Genomic DNA, 5,396 nt, shown 5'->3' with positions numbered 1-5,396 from the left:
ATTTTTACAAATATTAGAAAAATTATTGTAAAATTAGTTAAAATATTAGAAAAATTATCGTAAAATTAGTAAAAAATATAAAAATTATCGTAAAATTAGTAACAATATTAGAAAAATTACCATAAAATTAGTACAAATATTAGAAAAATTATCGTAAAATTGGTCCAAATATTAGAAAAATTACAAAACTGTAAATAAATAATTAAGAAAATTACACAATTCCATTCAAAATAAGCAATAATCGTCAAAACCAAAATATCAGGGGAGGAACGAAATTCTAAAAGAATCCAAATCATCCGAACACTTTTCCATTTGTCACAATTTCCGGTTCACAGTTAATCTGATTTCTACGACCAACCAAAATTTCCCGCTTCGTATTTCCTTTATCATCGACACAGCTTTCAACTATCTCGAACGTGTAACAAATAACCAGCTACATTTTCCCTCTCTCTCTCTCTTTCTCTCTTGGAAAAATAATTCGCGACGAAAATTCGGTCGGTTTCGAGGGGAACAAAACGAAACGGGACGAGCACCTTTCGTTCGAGCATCCGTTGAAACTTTTAAGAAACTATTTGCATTTAATTTGACGGGCTGTCATATTTTCATTTGGAGCACACACTGGTACGGGTCGATACTCGCGCGACCAGGTCGTCGTAATTTCGCTATTTCATTGTGTGTCAAGTCCCCATTTAGTACGATCGGCTCTATTTTTTGCTTGCAGGTAATAAATTCCAGTCAAACCTCAGCGAGATCGGCAAGTCCGAGCAAAAATCGAGCGACCCAGATAGGAAGAGGAACTACAATTGGACACCAGACAGCGGTAAGCTCTGTTACTACGTGTAACCGTGGGCTAATTTAAAACTAGACAGCCTGACAGGCATGGCTAACGCTCTCCACCTCCTTATTTTCTGAGCTCGTTCCACGGAACGAATCGTCGATAGTAATGCCTGACATCATCCACCCTCCCGATGGAGAACGTCATTCTGTCCGTGGAATGATAAGTAGCGGTGCATTGTGACGCGTGGTTTCTTGTTTAAATGAGGAAGTGGATGGCGATGTACAGGGTGAAACCGCGTAACGCGGCTATTTTTGTTGTTTTCGTTGTTAGTAGGCCGATTTATGGCGGTTAGTTATTGAAGAAGGAACTAAATGGACAGAGGATAGGTAGAAAAGGAAAGGGAAGAAAGATGACTTTGGTCCTGGACTTTTTAGAAGATTCGTTAGTAAAGCTAGATAGGAGACACGTGTCTTAGATTTAAATTAGAAATTGTATGTACAGGGTACCTCAATTTTTTCCGATCAAACTTTGTCAGTAACTTCTGTAAGTGTGTAGTATGTAAAATAGCAAAAATTGCGATCGTCTTCCTTTAACGCGATATTTTTTTAAATGGTTTCCATACAGCACGGTTTCATAAACTTGGGCAACTCTCACATAGCACGAATGTTTATGTATTAGATTGGCAGCTAAGTTCGCGACCTTTACATTTTTTATTAAAATTGAATAAATAATAATTTTCAATTAACATAAGCACTGTTCGAATCAATAACTTTTTTAAATATATTTCTAGCAATTTTCCAATCCCTATAGAATTCGGACCATTTTGAAGTAAAATATGCAAAAAGGTGCATTATGACATTGTCAACTTCGTGACTCGATATCTGCATAAATTGTACAAAATTCGTATATACAATTTAATTTACTCCCACAAACTGAACATTTCATTTCCAAAACTAACTTTGAATGTCAATAGCGGCAAAATCTCCACCAAATCTCCTAAAATTCACCTAAACACAAAATCCAACTGCAACGTTCAACTAAAATACAAACACCCAAAAAATTCGCAAACGTCACGAATAAAGAATCGCTTCGTTAAAACAATTCACCGTGCAACGATCAACACCCTGCCAGACACACCTACCCAATTTCGTTCTGAGAAAATCGTCAACTTTTCCGATACAACGAACAATGCTCGACCGACAATGAAAACAACGATAATCATCGGGGGAACATCGTCCCGTCGCTCAGGAATCCCTTGTCGGTTGCTCATTAATCGGGCAGAAGGGGTGGGATCGTCCGATGTCTCGCGTCTCTCAGTTAGAAAAATTAATAATAGCGGGGGACATCGATATCGGGAAGCGAGGCCGGCCAGATCCGAGGTGGTCCGTGTCAGAATCGAAGTCTGATATCAGCCGGGGAGTCTGGGTGCCATTGAAATCCCGGGTGAATAGGGGCGACGTGGCAAATGAGCAGAGCAGAGGAAACAAAACCTCTCCGCGGCTCTCCGGCGAACTTGCGGTTTATCCGGCATTTCGTGGCTCTGCAGTGGCATTTAAATGACAGAGGCTCGAACGTTGGCCGTGGGTCAGGCTTAGCACCCGGTAGAATTCCTCTAGGCCTGCGGCATTATCGGAATATTTCTTTCCTCCGACCTATCTCTCATCCCTCCCGCCTTCGTTGCCTCGCGCTATTCCACCCTCTCGGGTCCCCGTCTCGTTCCAACCTGTTCCCTTTCAGAACGGACAGAGAGAAACCGGCCGAGTCCCCCTCTTTCTATCGCCGATACAGAGCCAGTCTGCTCGCGCCTGGCTCCCGCAGAGCCGGTGGTTTCTTTTTAAAAGGAATTTGCATAATGGGAAAGTGTGAAAATCCGTTTTCTCCGCGGGCTCGATCTCGATAGTCCCGTGGAAGTAGGTAATTTCGCTGGAGGAGAGCTAGAGGGTACGGGAAAGAAGAGAGGGTGGAGAAGAGAGAAAAAAAAGAGAGGAGAGAAAGCAAGTGGAGAACGACGGGAACGCGGGCTGTGGAACCGCGTCGCGAGCTTCCACAACTTGATAAGTACTTCCGCAGTTCTTTGGTAGCTCGGCAACCTCGTTGTATCGAAGGTCGAACGCGACACCCACCGCCCGGGTACCACCTTTAGGTTAAATTCGTTTTCGAACTGCGAGTCGAGGCCAACCGATATCGAGCCGTTCCCAACTGTCTCGCGCAGCAATCGTCCTATCCTGTATATACTCTGCACGCAAGTTTCTCCGGGCGAGAGATTCGTTCCCATCGGTTTCGCCGAGGCTTTATTAAGTTTCGTTATGCGTTCTGTTTGATTGAATAGCTCGACGCGTTTTTTGTCGCGTGATCTAGGGGATGTTTTAACGTTTTTGTGCAGTGTTAGATGGTATTTTTTTAATTTGAACAAACGTTATGCTCAGATTGGACAACAGTGACTTGTCACAAATTGTACGAAATTTAACGTTTTAGTGAGTAGTGAGAGGTATATGTCGCACTTGAGTACTCGAACAAAAATTGATTTTGATATTTATTAGAAATTGCGTGAAATTTAACTCTTTAGTGACTAGTGAGAGGCATATGTCGCACTTGAGTACTCGAACAAAAATTGATCTTAGTATCTATTGGAAATTGTATGACACTTGACACGTTAGTGAGTAGTGAGAGGCATATGTCGCACTTGAGTACTCGAACAAAAATTGATCTTAGTATCTATTGGAAATTGTATGACATTTGACACGTTAGTGAGTAGTGAGAGGCATATGTCCCACTTGAGTACTCGAACAAAAATTGATCTTAGTATCTATTGGAAACTGTAAGAAATTTAACTCTTTAGTGCGTAGTGAGAGGCATATGTCCCACTTGAGTACTCAAACAAAAATATTAGAAATGCCACAATCAATTTTTCGGAACAATCATTTGGTCACGAAAGGGTTAACTCAAATCGAAGGAACTCAGAATTTTTTAATGCTAGAATAATCACTTGAGCAACCAATTTGATTAGAAATCTGGGAATTTCACGATTTCATATTTTCTGATTCTAATGAAAATAATTTCAATTGAATAATTAGATGGATATTTCTCGTTTTGCAATAATGAAGAAAGTATTTTTAAGAAGAACCTCCACATATTTCGTATCCAACTTTCCCTCAATGGAGAATAAACATGCTCAGAATACCCTAAAACTCTGCTTGCCTCGATAGCTGACCGTATTCGGTCCCGAGCCGCGGTCAGCTAACGCGACAATACTGTATTTGAACGATTCGAGAAGAAATACGGAAACATTTTCATAGTCTACTAAACTCGTACAAAATTGGTAATGTAATTGAGGTAGTTAGAAAGGAGTATTCCTTATTTAAATTGCGGCGTGAAAAACCAACCACGTTTAAACGATCCGAGAAGGAAAAACGCGACTCATGAATTATCTTTTCGTTCGCTAGAAACTGGAGTTTCAAGTGAAACGGTTAGCGGCACGAAAAAACACGCGGAACAGACAAAACGAAAATGTAAAATAGATATATTGGATTGGGACGAAAAGTACAAAATCAACATCGTCCCGTTTGTTGACAATAGTTGACGAGCTCATTGTCGACCCAACCCTTTTCTGTCTCGCGGTTTGGCCGCTCTAGTAAATTTAATTGCACCGGTCGAGATAAACACAGTTTGTAATTTTTAGTTCCTTTGAACGCAATGTTAACATCTTTCATTTGTCGACATTAGCAGATAGCTCCCTCAATTTATCATTTTCTTTGGTGCAAACGAATTTTTACCATTGGAATCATCATGTTATATTTTAATATGTATAACTGATGATAATCTATACATGATGAATAATATTAAAATATAAATTTGTAGTTTTTATCCTAGGGAAATAAAATGTTCGAATCCTTAATCCTATGAACTCCAAATTTTTTTTTTTCAATAACTCTATTATTTTAAGAATTTTATTTGAAATGCACTTCAAAAGACATTTGGTCGATAGGAAACAATTTTTTTTTACTAATTATATTGAAAATAACATTAAGGGTCGTACATATGTGTACCTATTGCTCATCCAGGTAAAAGAAATATTGCAAAATATAATACATATTTAAAAATGACTTCATTCATACCTGTGAATAAAACTGATGTCGAGTCACGCTCGACAAACGAGTCCAAAGGGTTAAAATTAGCTAATTAGTCGACAGTATCCTAAATTCAGGGCAATCTGTTGTCCCAACATTCACCATTTCCCCTTATCAATTGTTCACTCATCCTCGTGTTCTCCTCACACATCCATCCTCTTAATCCTTCCATCCCCCACCCTCCATATCGCTGCCAATAATCGCGTTGTCGTAGGTCGGTATCGCACCACAGCCCGCGTAAATTACCCTAAAAAAATTTCGCGACGCTAGGGCGGGAAGAAAAGGAGGCAGCCGCAGCGGGAGCCGCAAAACCGCGCAGTAAAACGTCGTGGAAGAAAAACAGAGGGGGGTGATGCCGGGAGAGAAGGAACGCCGGTGCAAAATCGGCGAAACGAGGAACCGTCCCGGGGGTGATTCGAAAAGAAAAAAGATGGGAAAAAGAGAGAGACGAAGAAGAAACGTGAACGCGGCGGCTGGTTCCGTGGTCGTGG

This window comes from Habropoda laboriosa, unplaced genomic scaffold (genome assembly GCF_001263275.1).
Source record: "Habropoda laboriosa isolate 0110345459 unplaced genomic scaffold, ASM126327v1 scaffold36, whole genome shotgun sequence".
Classification (NCBI taxonomy): Eukaryota; Metazoa; Arthropoda; class Insecta; order Hymenoptera; family Apidae; genus Habropoda; species Habropoda laboriosa.
This window is presented reverse-complemented; position numbering follows the sequence as displayed.